Below are 19649 nucleotides of genomic sequence, written 5' to 3' on the forward strand. Positions count from 1 at the left end.
CCAGGCATTACACAGATGAGGAGGAAGGAGTGTTGAATAAATGAGAAGAACCGATACCAAGATAAATTAAGAATTGAGTAATAATATTAACAATTCCTGAGTGGCTGCCATGGGCCAGGGGCTGTCCTGAGCCCTGTACACGGAATACCTTCCTTAAGGCTCAGCCAATCCTATGCGGTAGGAACGGCCATCACTCCCATTTTGCAGAGGAGAAGTTAAACGGCCAGCCCAAGGACACACAGCTGGTACATGGGGGAGCTGGGATTCAGACTCTAGCAGCCTGGCCCCAGAGCCCACACGCATCACCGTTACCCTGACTGTCGCCCATGAGGCACTCAGCCCTGGCCCCGGGACCCTGAGTCTGTCATCGCAGTCAAGTCTCCCCCACCCCCAAATAATTCCCTCCTCGAATCCTGAACCCCCTTCTGGCTAACCTTCCTTCCCTTTCTTGGTCACATGTTAACGGAAGAGTTGTCTCCGCTGTCTCCACAGCCTCACGTGCTACTCCACCCCCCAACGCAGAGCAGCCCACGCCTGCTCCACTGAAGAGACGTGCCAAGGGTCCTCCCCATCCCGGGGACCCCCTAGCTGCGGAGTCCAGGAGGGGACAGTTTTTACTGGCCTTGCCTCGGACTCTCGGCTGCAAGTGCCAGGCCCTCCTCCTCCTCTGCCCAGGTCTTCCGTTTAAGGGACAGTGTCCTGCTCGCCTCACTCCCCATGCTCTCCCCACACGAGCTCTTGCATTTCATGATCTCGTGAGTCATGTCGATGACTCACAATCTGTTCCTCCCACCAGGCTCACCCCCTTCCCAATATTTCAGATTCACGTCTCTTACCTTCTGGACAGTGCTACCCTGATGGCCGATACCCAGGCTGCCTATGACCGAGGTACCTTTCCTAATCCTGGGCCCTTTCCCTGCCTGGAAGGCTCTCCTCCCCACCTCACCCTCCCCCCCCCGCCTCCGCCAGCCAACTCCTACTCATCCTTTAAGACCCAGCTTGGATGCCTCCAGGTCCAGAAAGTCCTCCCATTCCAGCTGGGCGCATCCCCAGCTTAACTCTGCAGCCTGTCTCCTCGTCTTGCTCCTCACCCATTATTCCCCAATTCCAGTCACAGATCCAACCTTCCTCCAGCTCTCGGTCAATCTCCAAGTCCTCCCCCCTTTACCTAAGACACTTCTCTACCCTTCTCCATCACATCCACAGGCAGGGCTCTCCTCACCTCTGGCCAACAGCCACCAACGAGCCCCCGCCTGCACTGGTGGCCAGGGCTATCGGTCTAACAGATACAGGGCCGTGTCACGCCCCTGCTCAAACCCTTCCACGTGTGCATGCACAGAAATGAACGCAGCTTTAAGGAAAGGTGAAAAGTGAATATCTCTGTAGTCCAGTAACGCGCCAATGCCAGTTTTCTGGGTTTGATAATGTCGACTAGTTGTGTAAGACATCGCCACCAAGGGAAGCTGGAAGGGAACTTGGTACTATTTTTGCAACTTCCTGTGCATAAAAAGGTAAAAAACAAACAAAACCTTCCGCAACACCCACTGTCAGGAGGACAAAGGCCAAGGTGCTCCTCCGGGGCACGCAGCACCCGTGGCCTGGCCTGGAACGTGACAACCCAGCAACTTTGGACCAGCCGGCTTCCTGTTCAAGCTGCCCGCTCTTTCTGGAACAACACGAACTAACGCTCCAGGCTTCTTTGAAGCTCAGCTGAGGTGGCTCCTTTACCGGGAAGACCCCCTTCCCCAAACCCACCGAGCACAGCACCCCAGCTCACCACAGGCGCTGCACTGATCCTTGTCAGTAAAAAGCATGTGCTCGTGTCCCCGTTCTCTCCCTAAACTAGGAGCCCCCTGAAGCTAGAAGCTGCATCTGAGTCATCTCTGAGCAGCACAGAGAAACAGCGCCCAGGAATATATTCTGAGGAGGTGGAGTCTCATGAGTCCTGGAATAACAGTGACGATGCCAATTTCAATCATCATTTATTAAGCACTTTCTCCTCCCAGATGTTCTTCTAAGAGCTTTAAGTTTGACACTTAATCCTGGAGTTCCTGTCATGGCTCAGTGGAAACGAATCTGACTAGTATCCATGAGGACACAGGTTCGATCCCTGGCCTTGCTCAGTGGGTTAAGGACCCAGCGTTGCTGGGGCTGTGGTGTAGGGTGCAGATGCAGCTCGGATCTGGCGGGGCTGTGGCTGTGGCGTAGGCCGGCGGCTACAGCTCCAATTTGACCCCTAGCCTGGGAACCTCCATATGCCACGGATGCAGCCCAAAAAAGAAAAAAAAAAAACAAAAAAAACCCAAAAAACCCACACACTTAATTAACCTCCCTTAAGAAAGTACTATTATCATCCCCATTTTACAGATGAGGAAACCAAGGCACAAGGAGGGGTCGTGACCTGCCGGGGTTACCATTAGTAAGAGGCAGAGCTGGGCTTCGGACTCTGGCAGTTGGCCTTGGGAGCGCACACAGCATCACCTCCCAGCTTAAGAGTGCTCCCCCCATCCGCTCAGGCTGCCTTCAGCCTAGACCCACACTCCAGCCCCCGGCCCACCCCTGCACCTGCGGCCTGAAGACGGGAACAGCACCTGAGGTTAGATCATCTTCCTGCCTGGCACGTACCGACAGCCAGGAAGGCTTTCATTTTGCAGCCCTGACCCCCTAGCCCGCTTTCCAGGGCTGCACTCATGCCTTCCCTGTCGTTCTTCCGCGCCCCGTCTGTCCACCCACGCACCCTCTGCTCCGAGGAGGTCAGGGAGCGGTCCCAGCTCACTTCTGGAGACTACCTACTGGCCGTCGGGTACCTTCTATGGCAGGGGTTTTGAACCTGGGGCCCAGGGAGAGAATTCAGGGGGCTGGGACCTTTCTTCTGGGGTCTGGGGAACATTTATAATTTTTCCACTAACTTCTACCTGAGAGTGAACACCCCCCTCGACTACGAACGGAGGCAATGCACCACCAGAGTGTCAGACAAGACATCACAGCTTTTCTCCCTGTCACATGTCAGCGACTGCAGACGTAAGGTGTTCGTGCTTGCCACAACTTCGAAATCACGGCACTTAGGTTAGACTCACTGCTAAATCTTATTTGTTAGTGCTTCGTCAAAAAAGCCCAGCTGTAGTTCAAGAGAACAGGTTTCCTTTGCAACCTTGCGTGTTTCGCTTTATTTAAAAAGAGTGTTCTGAGAAGGCATTCATGGGCTTCCCCAGGCTGCCCGGCAGGTCTGCGGTGCAGAGGGGATTTAGAAGCCCTGCTCTCAGGAATCCTGTTATTTATCCCTACAATAATCTCACCGTCGGTGCTATTATCCCCCCGTTTCGCTGAAAAACGAGGCTTGCAAAACAAAACGTTTTTTTAAACGAGGCTTGGAGGGATCCATGACCTGCCCAAGGCCACACTGCTACCCAGGAAGAAGGCTGCAGACACTGGCACTGCCCCAGGCTCCGCCAGGATCGTGTCCAGGAACGGACCTGCTGTGGACGCCCACAGGCCTCAGCAGGCCGCGCTCTGTTTCTTTAAACTGGCCACCTTGAATAGAAACGAAAGTTCAAGAAACTTCCGCCAGGCCTCCCCCACTGCCCCACCACAAGCCAAACTGACAGCTGCAAAGCATGAATCCTCTTGTGCCTGCAGCATTCCGGTTACAGAGGGCTTTTCCTTTCTTCATCTTGTCCTTCTCTTTCCCAACAACCTGAGGACCCATCTACATAGAAGGGTTCAAACCCACATCTCTCCCCAGGGGCCTAGCCTCTACGCCAGCTTCCCCATCAAGACCAGCGCACTATACTGCTAAAGGGAGACACTGAAACAATGACTTTTTTTTTTTTAAATAGAAAAGTAACAGAAGCTCATTGTAAAAACCCTTGGGAACCATGGGAGCGTATACTTAAAAAAAACCACCCAGAATTCGCCCAGAGTCCCCAGAGCTCAGGGTGACTGCTTACTTTTTGGTTTTTTTTTAGCAATTGAGAAGTCACCGCTCCTGTTCATGGCAGCAGAAATCCTGGGTCCTACCACCTGGGCACCAAGACAGTTTCATGGGCTGCTCTGCCTACGTCACTGCCTGAAGACAGACTGGGGCAGTGCAAAGAGCCCGGAGCCATGTTCCAATCCCAGCCCTGTCCCACACTAGCTTTCAGGATATCAATCTGAACCTCCGTTCTGCCATTTACAAGATGGAGCTAATGATATCCACTATTTTGCAGATTTACATGGTTCCCCCCCCACACACACACGAGGTCAGAAATTTGTGTTTTGGCTGAACTGGGTACTGTCAGAGAATACTTGGCAACTTTCGAAATTATCCTGTAAAGGAGTTCCTGCTGTGGTGCAACATGACGGGCAGCTTCTTCTGCAGCCCCGGTGGCTGGTTCAATCCCAGCCGGCACAGTGGGTTAAAGGATCCGGCGCTGTCACAGCTGCAGCGTGGGTTGCAACTGCAGCTCGGATCTGATCCCTGGCCTGGGAACTCCATATGGCATGGGGCAGCCAAAAAGGGAAAAAAAAAAAAAAAAAGGTCATGTAAGTATTTTTCAAACAGTCAACACCAATTTCTTTGCAGTTTCTATCTAGGCCGCTCTTTTTTGGCAAGGGCTGCCCTGGACCACACCGCTACTATTATTCATTTACTCAACAAATAACCACAGGACAGGTTTATATGCTCTGGGCTCCGCCAGATGCCGAGGGAACAAGGTTAATGAAGTCGCTGGCCTTGGGGAGCTTGTGGTCCATGTGTGGAAAGATAAATAAAAAGGCCAGTGTTAAATGCACGAGATAAGTGAAGACAGAGATAAGAGCCGCAAAGAAACTCAAACAGGAAAAGCGCCAGGACGTGATGGGGGTGGGCTGGGCCGGGAGCCTGGGGAAGGCCCTCCTGACCAGGTGGCATATAAGAGAGATAAGGAGCCAGCTGTGGGAACATGGGAGAAGGGAAGGGCACCCCTGGCACAGGGTATGGCTAAGGCAATGGCCCTGAGCTGGGAACAAGCACGTGAAGGCCAAGTAGGGAGCAAGGTGCAAGGGACGGGCTGAGGCCGGTCACAGAGCCACACGCAGGCCATGCTGGGCAGTCAGCACCGCTCTGCGTGTGCCAGGAAACCACTGGCAGGTTTTCAGCAGCGGAGGGACAGGGTCTCGTTCCCGCCTTGAGAAGATCCTCTGGGTCGCTGCATTGAGGATGGATGACAAGAGGGGAAGGTGGCAGATTAGTTAGGAGGCTACGGCAGGGGTCCAGGCCAAGGTGGACAGTGGAGAAGATCCAGGAACATTCTGGAGGTTTTAAAATGTTTTGGGTGAGGAGTTCCCGTCGTGGCTCAGTGGTTAATGAATCCGACTAGGAACCAGGAGGTTGTGGGTTCAATCCCTGGCCTCGTGAAGGGGGTTAAGGATCTGGCATTGCCATGAGCTGTGGTGTGGGTCGCAGACGTGGCTCGGATCCCACGTTACTGTGGCTGTGGTATAGGCTGGCGGCTACAGCTCCGATTAGACCCCTAGCCTGGGAACCTCCATATGCCACAGGAGTGGCCCTAGAAAAGGCAAAAAGACCAAAAAAAAAAAAAAAAAAAGAGTTTCAGGTGACCCCACCCATGACCTCACACTGGGTGGTCTTTATAGCTTTCAAAGTCCCTTCATTTGAGTCTAGAGGAAACCTGGGGCGGAGGGGATGGAATCAGCAAGGCCCTTTCAGAGACGAGGGGACTGCGACAAGGCGATGAGATGGTGGTGCCCCGGCTCACGGCGAGGGGGTGCTGGAGCTGGGAATGAAAGCCAGGACTTTGGACTCCCTGCCCTGCGGTCCTCTGCCTGCACAGGAACAGGATATGACATGGAATGTTCCAGAAACCAAGAGCTTAGCTGAGCTTCCGAAAAGCCCATGAGGGTCACAGCCTCGACCTGCCTGCAGCCGTCAAGGAAGGACTCCGCAGACGCTCACCCACGGAGCCCAGCACTTCAGAAGACTGTTCTTGGCCCAGGAAATGTGACACCCTGCTCCCTCTCTGAGTCACAGTGCAGACAGGGCAGGCAGAAACCAAGAGTGGGTGGCCCATCGGTTTTCTTCTGAAAAGCGGGGACTTCTCTCACCTTGAAGGATTATCATGAGGATTAATGAGAGACCTTGGGCAAAGCACGATACAAATGTTAGAAAATTAGGGTTTCCAGACAGGTGAGAAAAGAGTTCCATGGCGACTGAGATGGCTTGAAGGCATCTCTCCTGCGGGCCTGGCTCCCTCTGACCCCATGCTCTACCTCAGCCATGACTGAAACCTCAGTCTTTTCATCTACAAAATGGGGCTGCTAATAATCGGTCCTGCCTTGAAGAGTCCTTAAGCGGAGTCAATAAAAGAAAGCACCAAAAGTGCAAGCACAGTGTCGGTACGCAGCCACATTCCAGACCTGGTGGCTGCTGTCGCGACTGCCACTGTCACCATCAAGCACAGCCTCTGATTCTCGGCTCAGAAATTGCTGCTGAACTGAAGTCAACTACGGATGGGTCCTAAAGGCAGAAACACAGCTGCCCCTTCCCTCTGGGCCTCCCCAGCCTGATGGGGAGACAGCGCTAGTACACCTGCAGAAGCCATCAGGGCGCCTGCAAAGAAACGGACTCACCGGGAGACATAAACAAGGTGGGAAGGAGCCCCATGGCTGGTGATGACAGAGCAAGGAAAACGAGCCCGTTTTCTATGGGCCATTAAATGTGATGAAAGGAGCTGGCTTCTGTGGAGGCTCCTGGGAACTGACATGCAGCAGTCACTTCATCAACCCAGGCTGAGCCTCCAGCTTTGGCTGCAGCCAGACCTCCTCAGAGGACACCTTCCGCCGTCTGAACTCCAGCACCGCCGCCCGCCTCACCAGTCTCCTGTCTCCCTCCCTCCCTCCCGGCCTTCCCTACCCACCCCCCACTGGGCCACCTCAAGAGCCAGACTGCCCGCCTTTGCCCTTCAGTTCTGTCGCTCATGCAAGGCCAGTTAACCTCTCTGTGCCACCCTTTCTTCATCTGTAAAATGGGGGTAATTGCAATGTCCACCGAGAGGGCCACGAGGAGATTAAAGAAGCTCATCCAGGAAACGGTGCTCACAACAGCTGGCCACTAGCTCATCGCTAGGCTGGTGCCTGTCAAGTTACTTAAAAATTAGAAACCCCCTGGAGTTCCCGTCATGGCGCAGTGGTTAACGAATCCGACTAGGAACCATGAGGTTGCGGGTTCGGTCCCTGCCCTTGCTCAGTGGGTTAAGGATCTGGCGTTGCCGTGAGCTGTGGTGTAGGTTGCAGACGCGGCTCGGATCCCGCGTTGCTGTGGCTCTGGCGTAGGCCAGTGGCTACAGCTCCGATTCAACCCCTAGCCTGGGAACCTCCATATGCCGTGGCAGCGGCCCAAAGAAATAGCAAAAAGACAAAAAAAAAAAAAAAAAGGAAACCCCTCTAGCTCCTCTCATCTGAGTCTCCTTTCCGATTCCCGGGCACTGGGCTTCTCCCAGAGGTGACCACCGAACATCACCAAGCTCAGGGCTCCTTTTCAGAAAAGGAGACTTGGGCCTGGGGAAGCCAAGGGACCACAGGGGCAGAGCCTGACGTGCACCTGACCTCACACCTGCCAGCCCCACTGTGCTGTCCCAGGGGATCCACCAGTCCCTATTTACACTGCCCTGCCTTTGTCAAGCTCAGGGCCTGCCCTCAGAACGCCCTTTCGCTGGCCTCCTCAACCCATCTTTCAAATGTTTAAATGGCAGTCCTCTCAGAAGACCTGCCACCCCCGCACCCGGTGGGGGGGGGAGGCAAAGTAAATTTTCTTCCTCTACACGGAGGCATCATTCGACCCGACAACGCCATGGCTGAACGTGTTCTCCCGGCACCTCCGCTGGGGCCTGGGACGCTGAGGGTGAATCAGACCCTGTCCCTGTCCTTGGGAAGCTCGGGTGAAGCATCCTTATCTGTCTCCTCTCCAAGCTACTAGTTCCTCCGAGGCACTGAGCCAGGGGTCGGCAGGCACGAAGGAACTGAACTTCCATCTCCATGCTTGGGCCCAGTCTTCCTTCCACCACCATCCTGGCTTCGTCAGTCATGCTTCCAGAAATCTAGAGTTCTTGCCCTGGGCCAGCCCCATGAGGCCAGGGGCCAAGGGCTAGTTCAGTAAAACTCCCTGGCCTGGGGGGGCCTGCTGACCTTTCCGCTTAAGCCTTCACCCCCGAGCACTGGCCAGTTCAGACCTCCTTGCTCTCTGCTCTTGTTTACATATGTGGGTTGGAGGTGGCCCAGCCCTGACACCGTGAAGCACACTCCACAGGCACGCAGGACTGGCTGCAAATCCAGTGGGGAGACCTTGAGCCAGCCACATAAACGGCGTGTCCCTCTGTTTCTTCATCTGTGAAGTGGAGATAACCATGCCTACCCCTTACGGAGCCACTGTTGGAACAGGAGAGCATGTACATGAACCACCCCCCCCAGCACAGAAGCAACTGTGGGGAGCCCAGAATCCCCTACCTCTTCGTCGCCCCGGCCAAGCCTCCCCATTCCTTCAAGCTCAAGATCCACTGCCTGGAGGAAGCCTCCCTAACTTTTCCAATTCACCCTGAGAGCTCTCTCTTCTCTCCCCTCCCACCATATTCCCCAGGGCTGACCATTTCCTCGTTCTCTCCTTGGTTCACGAGAGTGAACGTTCTCTCTGCAGCCAGCCTGTAAGTGGCAAACTCAATCCAAGCCTGCCCCACGGCATCACACTATGCTCACAAGAGGTGCTGGAAAAGCATCTTGCTAAGGCAGCCAGGACTTTGGGAGAGGGTGAAGGTTTGGGGGCCGAACACCAGGCGGGATTCCTAGCTCTGCGATGTGACTTTCCAGGGAGACCTTCAACCCTCTAAGCCTCAGGTTTCTCATCTGGAAAACGAGGATCGAAAAATGTCGAGCTGACATGGTTGCTATGGAGGACAGATGAACCAGCATATGTGAAAGCCCTTTTGTTATAAACGAAAAAAGTGCTATTTAAGGGATTATTATTTTCAGATTCTCAAATCCAAAGCTACTGATGCTTCAATTTGCCGATACCTAAGACTCAAGAGACTAGCTCATCCCACAGAGCTTCTTAGCCCCAAATAATCCCCCCAAACCCACATTCCCTTTTTTTTTTTTTTTTTTTAGCCACACTCTGGGCATGCGGAAGTTCCTGGGCCAGCGATTGAACCTGTGCCATGGCAGTAACCTGAGCCGCTGCACTGACAATGCCAGTTCCTTAACCCATTGAGCCACACGGGAGCTCCGCAAACCCACATTCTTCACTGTCCATCCTAAACAAGAAGCCAACAACCTCGAATTCACAGCATCCATGGGACACGAACTTCGTCCCAGCTCAGGGATCACAAAATCTCTCTCCCATCCTCAGATCTCAGCCCTCACAGCACAGGTTTCTCCCTCCCAGCTTCAGGAAGCCCACCCCTCAAACCTGCTCCAACTGCGAGAGGCCAGGCGTCATTTCTAGCGTGCAGTCCCCCTGTCTACGGGAAGTGAAAACGGGGAAAGACCGCCAAGGTAGATACGGATGCATGTGAGGAGAGGGGAGAGGAAGTCTTGGTAGTAGAATTACAGATGCTGCTGGAATTCTGTGTCCAACAGTTGCTAAAGGTACGATAATGACCGCATTTGTGTGAACATTCAAGGACCTGCATTCTGCTACGTTCATGGAGCTGGATGAACTGCAAGCACTGAGGAAAACTGTAAGAAGTTGGGGTTCAAAGACTTGTACCCAGGAACCAAAGTCCCAGGAAGCATCCCCAAAGGAATGGAAATCCCTGATCAAGTCGCTATGGGCCCCCAGTCCCCACCCGGCCCAGCCCCCTTCTCCAGCCCCTCATTCCTATTCCAACCCCTACTCTTCCCAATTAATGCCAAGTTGGCACCACTGACATCCAAGTCGTTTCTACAAGCTTTTTTCCCCTGGGAATCCTGCTTTGTCTCTGTGAAAGACCCCCAAACCGGACACCTTCTAAATCTCTGAGCCAGACGGTTTTGAAGGGGGAAGCAAGGAAAGGAAGGAGCGGGCCGGGAGGGGTCCCTGCCGCCCGCGGAGGGCGGGAGGGGGATCTGAGGCCGGGGTGGGTGGCTCCCGCGCACCCATCTCCGGGGGCGCCCCCCAGGCACTGGAGCTGTCCCTCGCAGCTCGTTCCTGACCGCACGACGGACCCCTCGCTAGCCTCCCAGCCCAGGGACCGCTCCTGCGACCGGAAATGCCCCCCTACTCAGACCGCGCCCCCCTTTCCTGCTGCCCCCTCCCTGGGGCCCGGCCACAGGCCCCGGATCCCCGGGCTCGAGTGGCCGCTGCAGCCGGCAGGGGCAGCCCGTCGGCGGCCGCGGTCCTCGGCCCGCGCTGCGGTCCCTCCAACTCCCCGCGCTGCCGGGCCAAGGCGCACACAAAAGGAAGGAGCGCGCGGCCAGCGACCCCCCCCCAGCCAACGCCCTCGACCCCCATAGCGGGGACCCTCAAAGTATCCGCGCACCCCAAAGCTCCGGACGCGAAGGAGAGAACCCCCCACCGCGCTCAAGAACATTCCAAGCCCCCCCGCGCGGGGGGGGGTTGCCGAGGCGGCCAAACCACCCAGCGGCAGGTGCCCCCGGCCGCACGATAACTTTGAAACTTCGGGGCAGGGCACGGGGGCAGGGAGGGGGAGCCCCAAAAAGGAGGAAAGCGGGATTGGGGAGCTGTTTCTTTATTTTCGCAAAATCCACTTTCCGGGTGGCCCCGCGCAGCTCCGGCCTGGCCAAGGTTTTCCCGCGCCTCCTCCCGGCCCCGCGCGGTCCCCGGGCGCCCCGAGCCCTCCCGCGCCCGCCGCCAGTTCGCAGTCGGGCCCCGGCCTCTGCCCCGCGGGGCTCGGGCCGCACACAGCACTCACCTCGGCCGGGCTGCGCTCCCCGCGGGCCTGCGCCGAGCCCGATAAATGGTATGCTATGACTAGAGGTATGATTACGTTATTATTATTAGTAATAATAAGAGTAAATGCTATTTAATTACGGGCGGCCGCATCCTGCTCCCGGCGCCGCCGCCCCGGCAGCTCCGTCCATGTGGCTCCGGAGCGCTTTACTTTCATTTCCAGCCCCCTCGGCCGGCCGCTCGCGGCAGCACCCGCTGGAGGCACCGTCTCCCTGCAGTTCTTCCTCCTCGGGTCCTAGAGCGCGGCTCCCCTCGCCTGGCGCCGGGGGTGGGCGGCGCGGGCTGCGCACCTGGGGGCGGAGGGGGCGGGGAAGTCCCCCTTCCCCGTGGCAAGCTCATGCCTGGCATGCACCTTTATTTTCTTTGAAAGTGGCCTTCCCTCTTAGGGCTTTTCTTTTGGCAATTCTGCATTTCGGGGCGGATGCTGGTCTAAGGCAGCGCCTCCGCCCTGCCTCCTGTGGGTAAAAAGCCCCCGGGTCTCCAGATGCTTTCATTGACGGCATCCCCAAAGCCTAGTTGCCTTCGGTCCAAAGACGAGGACCGAAGGCTCAGAGAGGCATCGGGACCGCCTTCGGCTGTTGTACAGGCTTTCCCGAAAAGATTTGAGACTGCTTAGAAGACCCAGAAGGTAAGGGGAGATCAAGGAAAGAGAAACCAGCTCCAAGCATCCCCTGGCACTGCCGCAGAGCTGGCCAGGTCCAGGTTGGATTCGAATACAGAGCTTCAGATTCCAAATACGGTGTCATCCCACCCTCCCACCGCTGGTCCATTGATTCCTGAGAGAGTTCTGGCTCCTCTTCATTTTACACTCATGTATGTATATGTGCATGTATGTACATATATGTATGTGTGTGTGTACATTAATGTATTAAAGATCTGCTGTGAGCCTAGCAGATTTATTTTTACAAATGTTCTCTTTTCTACGTTTGTGCCAGACAAAACCCTAGGAACTGGAGATACATGCTGAGACAAATTTTAAACACACTGTGATCAATGCTGGGAAGAACAGGAAACTAGCTCAGTTTACTTATTTAATTCTCACCATAATCCTGGAAGATGGTTTGGGGGTTGTTTTGATTTTTTTTTTTTTTTCAGGGCCGCACCCAGGGCATATGGAAGTTCCCAGGCTAGGGGTCGAATCAGAGCTTCAGCTGCCGGCCTACACCACAGCCACAGCAACGCCAGATCCCTGACCCACTGAGTGAGGCCAGGGATAAAACCCACATCCGCGTGGATGCTAGTCAGATTCGTTCCCGCTGTGCCACGATGGAAACTCCCTGGAAGGTGGGTTTTAGCATGCCTGTGTGCAGATGAAGAGCTGAGGCTTGGAGATTAGGTGACTTGTCCAAGGTGGCAGTTCTAACTCCAGAGTATCCTTCCCATGGCGTCCTCTACTTTTCATCATCTACTTTAAGGGAGCCTTGGAAAGGGGGAAAAAAATGCACCTGCACTGTCAGAATTTCTCAAACTCCTCCTCCCTTCACTACACTAAGATTTTTTTTTCAATTTTTTTTTTATTGTTTATTTTAGGGCTGCACCTGTGGCATATGGAGGTTCCCAGGCTAGGGGTCAGATCGGAGCTGTTTGCCGCTGGCCTACACCACAGCCATAGCAACACCAGATCCGAGCTGTGTCTGTGACCTACACCACAGCTCATGGCAGCACCAGATCCTTAACCCGCTGAAAGGCCAGGGATCGAACCTACAACCTCATGGTTCCTAGTTGGATTTGTTTCCACTGCGCCACAATGGGAACTCCCTAGACTACCGCACCTTGCCTCAAGTGAACTAGCTGGTAAACATTGTGGTGATTCCTCCATCCTGGGTTGCCAGCGGAATAACACACATCCTTAAAAGAGGATGGGGAGTTCTAGTCGAGGCTCAGTGGAAATGAATCTGACTAGCATCCATGAGGACACAGGTTCAATCTTTGGCCTCGCTCAGTGGGTTAAGGATCCGGTGTTGCCATGAGCTGTGGCGCAAGCTCGGATCTGGTGTTGCTGTGGTGTAGGTCAGTAGATACAGCTACGATTCAACCCCCTGAGCCTGGGAACCTCCATATGCCACAGGTGCAGCCCTAAAAAAAGAAAAAAGGACTGTCCTTTCTTTAAGGTAAATTCACCTGCACACCAGCCCTCCCCTCTGCTGCCCTGTCTCTTGAATTTGGCATCCACTACTTAAACTATCTGAGCTGCCTGAGATGGTAAATAAGTCCTCAGCAGACTCCACCCAGAGGGGACGGTGCTTTGAAGAGAAAGGCCCCGAAGCTGGTACCAGCAAGGTGCCCTATGTCCACACATTAAAGCTGAAATAACAGTCACAGCCACCACTTTTCATTTACTATGAGCCAAGAAATTTGTGCATGTTGGTTCTCTTACCCTCCCTCAAAGCTTGGAAGGTAGGGATTGTTTTTACCTATTTTGTGGTAAAGGGTCAGACGCAAAGCAGTTACATGACTTGGTTGAGGTCACACGGCTAAGAGAGAGAGCGAGACAATTCAGTTCCAGGCCTGTCCTGCTATAAGAGCACAGCATCGAGACGAGGCTATCTGAAATCTGGGTGCATCACTGGTTAATTCCAGGAACCCTATCATAGGATTGGGTTGCTGGAGAAGGGGAATCAGATATCCATGCTCTGACCTTTGAGGAACTGGCAAGTACATCATTCAGTTATCCCTTCTCTAGTAAGCACCGCCTGCTCCAGGTTTAAATCTGCCATAGCCTGGACCCAGGAAATGTCTCTTTTTTTTTTTTTTTTTTTTTTTTCCCACTGTACAGCAAGGGGGTCAGGTTATCCTTACATGTATACATTACAATTACATTTTTTCCCCCACCCTTTCTTCTGTTGCAACATGAGTATCTAGACAAAGTTCTCAATGCTATTCAGCAGGATCTCCTTGTAAATCTATTCTAAGTTGTGTCTGAGGAAATGTCTTATTATCACCTGGGGAGAGCTGAGCGCATGGCAGTCTTAGTTGCAGCTGTGTACAGTGTTCACTCATATCATTCCTCGAGGGAGCTCCTGTTGTGGCTTAGTGGGTTACACACCTGACTAGTATCCATGAGGATGCAGGTCCAATCCCTAGCCTCGCTCAGCGGGTTAAGGATCTAGCATTGCCCTGAGCTGTGGTGTAGGTCACAGACTTGACTACATTGCCAAGATCCTACATTGCTATGGCTGTGGTGTAGGCCAGCACCTGCAACTCTGATTTGACCCCTAGCCTGGGAACTTCCATGTGCCACAGATGCAGGCTTCAAAAGCAAAACAAAAACAAAACACCATTCATTGCCAGGCCTCATGCCAGCTCCTGCAACTGCATATAACCCCCTGCCCTCACAGCTCCAGCACAGTCCCAGGTCCCAGCCCTCCAACAAGCGGTCTCAACTTGGGGTTTAGGGCAAGACCCTGAAGAGGAATGCACAATTTTAGGCTTAGTTTGGGAATGATAAGAATAGTCTCTGGAGAGTTCCGGTTGTGGCACAGTGGAAACAAGTCCGACTAGTAACCATGAGGTTGCAGGTTGGATCCCTGGCCTTGCTGAGTGGGTTAAGGATCCGGCATTGCCATAAGCTGTGGTGTAGGTTGCAGATGCGGCTCAGATATGGCGTTGTCGTGGCTGTGGTGTAGGCTGGTGGCTACAGCTCTGATTCAACCCCAAGCCTGGGAACCTCCATATGCTGTGGGTGTGGCCCTAAAAAGACAAAATAAATAAATAAATTTTTAAACGAGAGAGAGGTAGGAATTCCCTTCTGGTTCAGTGGTTAGGATTCAGCACTTTCACCACTGTGGCCCAGGTTCAATCCCCGGTCTGGGACCTGAGATCCCACATCAAGCTGCTGCATGCCATGGCCAAAAAATGATAATAATAATGATAATAATAGAATAAAAATAACTTAAAAATTAAAATTAAAAAAGGAAAAAGTTCCCACTGTGCCTCAGCGAATTAGGAACCTGACTAGTATCCAGGAGGCTGCAGGTCCAATCCCTGGCCTCGCTCAGTGGCTTAAGGATCCAGTGTTGCTACAGGATAGGTCAAAGATGCAGCTTGGATCCTGTGTTGCTGCAGCAGCTGTGGTCTAGCCTACAGCTGCAGCTCCTAATCAACCGCTATCCTGGGAACTAACATAGCCCGAAGTTGTGGCCCTAAAAATAAAAAATAAATAAAAGAATAAAATGAAAAAAAAATTTTAAGGAGTTCCCACTGTGGCTCAGTGGATTAAGAACCCAACATAGTATCCATGAGGATGTAGGTTTGATCCCTGGCCTTGCTCAGTGGGTTAAGGATCCAGTGTTACTATATGCTGCAGTGTAAGTCACAGATCTGGAGTTGCTGAGCCTGTGGTGTAGGATGGCAGCTGCAGCTCTGATTCACCCCTAGCCTGTGAACTTCCATATACCACAGGTGCAGCCATAAAAAAATTTTTTAAAGAAAAATAAAAGATGAGAGAGGTGGACCCGTGAGCCTAAAAGCTGAGATAAATTATAATACAGGGACCCAAGGTCAGCACACAGTTGGATCTTAGATTTATACTAATTTTTAAAAATGGCTGTCAGTTTTCATTTAAGAAACGAACAGGGCCTTGTGCATAGTCGAGGCTCCATACCTGTCTGTGGAGTGAATGAATTCATTTAATCATGGTTGTTTATCACGTTTTCTAAAAAAGCAGCTAAAGGAGTCCTGGGCTTGAATCCAGGGGGAATGTGGTTTGAGTTATCTTTTATTTTTTCCTCTTTTTAGGGCCACACGCACAGCGTATGGAGGTTCCTGGGCTTGGGATCCAGTCTGTAGCCACCGCTGGCCCACACCACAGCCACAACAACACCAAATCCGAGCAGCTCCACAGCCATCGGCGTCTCATCTGCGACCTACACCACAACTCCCTGCAAGGCCAGATCCTTAACCCACTGATGGAGGCCAAGGATCGAACCCATGTCCTCATGGATGCTAGTTGGGTTCGTTAACTGCTGAGCCACTGCTGGAACTCCTGGTTTGAGTTATCTTTAACAGATGATATAGAACCCCTTCCCCTGGGGGCGGGGGCGAGGGAAGGGCGAGGGGCAGGGGGCGGCTCTCTAGCCACGCGGGGGAGGCTAGGCCCACCCCCTCGCTCCAGGGGCCCAAGGTCAGCACCCAGTTGGATCTTGGGACTGTCTCTCCACATTCCTCTCGCGTCTGACATAGCTCAGGCATTTGTTTTTGATCCGACTGAATGGCAAGTCTGTAGCCTTGGTAGCTCTTCAGGAAACCAGAATAAATATTGTTATTTGTGACATTTACAACTGGCAATTAAGTTTGCTTTCAGGCACCCGAATGGAATTTAAAACACTCAGTAAAGTAAACCAAACTAATCAGAGGCAGTCTGCTTTGCTCCTCAAAACATTTTTTTTTTTTTTTTAAAAGAAAACCACAAAGCAATAAAAACCACTGCATAGGAATTCTCTTGTGGCGCAGTGGGTTAAGGATCAAGTGTTGTCAATGCAGCATCTCAGGTCGCTGCTGGGGTTCAATCCCTGGCCTGGGAACTGCCACATACTGCAGGTGCAGGCAAACAACAAAAACCCCAAACAAACAAAAACCCTGCTGCACAACAGAAAGAGGTCTCGGAACAGCCACTTTTCCCCTATTCCACCTCACACTCACAAAGTTGCTTGTTTTGTGTGTATGTTGAAAAGAACACTTCCACTATCTCTTGTCTAAATTACTGCGTAATTTGGGCAGGTTGTTTGATATCTCTGGGCCTCATTTCTCTATCTGTTGAAAGGAGGAGAGAGATGGCCTAAGATGGTTCTATCTTTCTATCAAAGGTTTGTGGGGTTTTGTTTTTGTTTTTATTTTTATTTTTATTTTTTGCTTTTTAGGGCTGCACCTGTGGCATATGGAAGTTCCCAGACTAGGGGTTGAATTGGAGCTACAGCTGCCGGCCTACAGCACAGACACAGCAATGCCAGATCCTTGACCCACTGAGCAAGGCCAGGGATCCAACCTGTGTCCTCATGGATCCTGGTCGGGTTCATTACCGCTGAACAGGAACTCCAGGCCCACTTCTTGATGCCTTTATCTTGGGGGTCTCTGAACAAGCCTTCCCCCTGGATGCCCAGATACTCGATGTCCTTGTAGGCTGGGAGGGGGTGGGGGAGGCTCAAACTTGTGGATGGGGCAGATGGTGCAGGTCACACACACTCCCAGCCCAGCTCCAACCTGACACCTGCGGAGGGAGGGGGAGGGAGTCCAGGCAGGCGGGGAGGCCAGGCCACCCACCCAGTCTGGGCCCAGGATAGGTCCCCAGGGGCTGGCACACTAGGGTGGAGAGGGACTTCAGGGGGGCAGGGACCGGGAGGAGGGGGGCTGACTTAGGTCAAGGCAGCGGTGACCCATAATCAACAAGAAGCTTCTGTGGAGAAAACCCATTGGTTTAGGGTATGAGCTGCCTATCGAAATTTTTAAATTTTTTGATAAATAAATATACTACTCATACTTTATTTTTTTAATTGTTTTGTCTTTTTGCCTTTTCTGGGGCCACTCCCGAGGCTTATGGAGGTTCCCAGGCTAGGGGTTGAATCAGAGCTATAGCTGCCTGACTAGGCCAGAGCGACAGCAGCTCTGAATCTGAGCCACGCCTGTGACCCACACCACAGCTCATGGCAACGCCGGGTCCTTAACCCACTGAGCAAGGGCAGGGATGGAACCCACAACCTCATGGTTCCTAGTCGGATTCGTTAACCACTGAGCCACGATGGGAACTCCTACTTGTACTTTAAATAAACATGTTCATCCTGGAGTTCTCTCTGTGGCTCAGTGGAAATGAATCTGACTAGGAACCATGAGGTTGTGGGTTCCATCCCTGGCCTTGCTCAGTGGGTTAAAGATCCGGCGTTGCCGTGAGCTGTGGTGTGGGTCGCAGACTTGGCTCGGATCTGTCGTTGCTGTGGCTGTAGTGGAGGCTGGTGGCTACAGCTCCGATTGGACCCCTAGCCTGGGAACCTCCATATGCCGCAGGTGCGGCCCTAAAAAGACAAAGAACATTTTTTTTTTAATTTTTAAAAAATGTTCATCATAAAAAAAAAGTAAGTAATACTGGAAAAGGGAGTCTGAGGGAGTTCTCTTCTGGCCTTTCAGATTAGGGATCTGGCGTTGTCCCTGCAGCCACTTGGGTCCCTGCTATGGTGGAGGTTCTGTCCCTGGCCTCGGAACTTCTGCATGCCGTGGGCAAGGCCACACACACACACACAAAAGGGAGCCCGAAGACCACCCCAAAGAAAAATCGGACTGATTCAATCAATCGGTCCTAGCTGGCATCGGCACAGGAATAGCATCAGGTCTGATTGGGAGCATCTCAGCCTTTTCAGATGATGATTCATCATAAGGACACATCAGTGACCCTGACTGGAGTCCAGTTCCAAGGAGGAAACCCGAAGCATCCGCGATAGGCCAGGCCCCAAGAGGATGCTGCCCAGAGAGAAACAGGACCTGTCCAGAGGCTCTCCCAGGCTGAGGAGGAAGCTGCCAAGAACAGTTTTACCTCTGACTGTGAAAAACCTCACAGACCAACTGCTATGGGGATTTGTAGCTTGCTGTGGGGCCCAGAGGAAGGGGACTCATTCTGGCTGGAGTGGCATAGGAAAGCTTCCTGGAGGAGGTGGCATTTGACAGGGGTCTGGTAAGCAGAGAAGGAGAGGGAGCGTGAAGAGGATCCACATCTCATAGTTGTGTGAACGGGGTCTGGAGCTTGAGTTTTCTAAGCTCTATGTGGGGAAGGGTGGCAGTGATGGTTGTAAAGATGAAATCAGCTGCATATGGAAGAATCTGGCACAAAATGCATTTAACCTTGAATGGCAGCGAATGCAGAAGCATGTACATGAGCTGAGTTATGAGTGGTGTCTTTGGAAACGAGGGCGGCACATGTTGACAGTGATTATTTCTGGGCACTAGGAGTTTCACAGGTAATGTTTACTTTTCTCTTTATCCTGTTCTGTGTTGGTTGGAATGTTTACAAAGAACACATGCTATTTGCAAAATGGTTAAAAAGTTCTTTGTGAAAAGAAAAAAACTATTTGTGTTCTAATACTTAAAAAATAATTTGAACCTGCAGAAAAGTAGCGAAAATGTAACTCCTATCAACTTACACCCAGATTCGCTTATTAACATTTTGCCACACTTGTACTCTCTCTCCCTTTCTCTCTTTCTGTAGATGTACAGTTTTTGAGCCACTTGAGGGTCAACGGCAGACCTCATACTGATTCAATCAATCGGTCCCAAGAATATAAGTCCCAAGAATAAGGGTGGTCTTTACATAACTCAGTACAAAAATAAAAATCAGAAGGTTGGAAGTTCCTGCTGTGGTTTCCTGGGTAAAAAGCCTGACTAGTATCCATGAGGACATGGGTGCAATCTCTGGCCTCACTCAGTGGGTTAAGGATCTGACACTGTCCTGACCTGTGGTGTAGGTTGCAAACACTGCTCGATCTGGTGTGGCTGTGGCTGTAGCATAGACTTGCAGCTGCAGTTCTATTCCACTCTTAGCCTGGGAACTTCCATATGCTGTGGGTGAGGCCCTAGAAAGGAAAAAAAAAAAAAAAATCAGAAAGTTTAACATTGATGCAATAGTGGTATCCAACATACAAATTGTGCTGTCTCAATATTGCTCTTTGTAGTAATTCCTCCCCCACTTCCACCAGCAGGATCCAATCCAGGACCATGTATTGAATTTAATTATCCTCTCCTTTTATGTTTG

The 19649-nt window shown here is 52.4% G+C and overlaps 1 protein-coding gene and 1 long non-coding RNA gene across 3 annotated transcripts in view; one reads left to right on the forward strand and one right to left on the reverse strand.

Moving 5' to 3' along the window:
* ZC3H7B (zinc finger CCCH-type containing 7B) overlaps positions 1-11079 on the reverse strand; it is a 52663-nt gene extending 41584 nt beyond the window's left edge. For both annotated transcript variants that reach the window (XM_021091458.2, XM_084955194.1), the window contains exon 1: positions 10881-11079. The gene's annotated coding sequence lies outside the window, so the exon portion shown is untranslated. The remainder of the gene's footprint in view (positions 1-10880) is intronic.
* Positions 11080-11172: 93 nt separating this feature from the next.
* On the forward strand, positions 11173-19245 carry LOC110260635 (uncharacterized). Its single transcript, XR_002343885.2, has 2 exons — positions 11173-11731; positions 18035-19245. It is a non-coding gene; the product is annotated as an uncharacterized LOC110260635 (long non-coding RNA).
* The last annotated feature ends 404 nt before the right edge of the window (positions 19246-19649 follow it).

This window comes from Sus scrofa, chromosome 5 (assembly GCF_054392235.1).
Source record: "Sus scrofa isolate SSC_HxYL_T2T_F1_AM1 chromosome 5, Sscrofa_HxYL_maternal_Yorkshire_Landrace_v2.0, whole genome shotgun sequence".
Taxonomy (NCBI): domain Eukaryota; kingdom Metazoa; phylum Chordata; class Mammalia; order Artiodactyla; family Suidae; genus Sus; species Sus scrofa.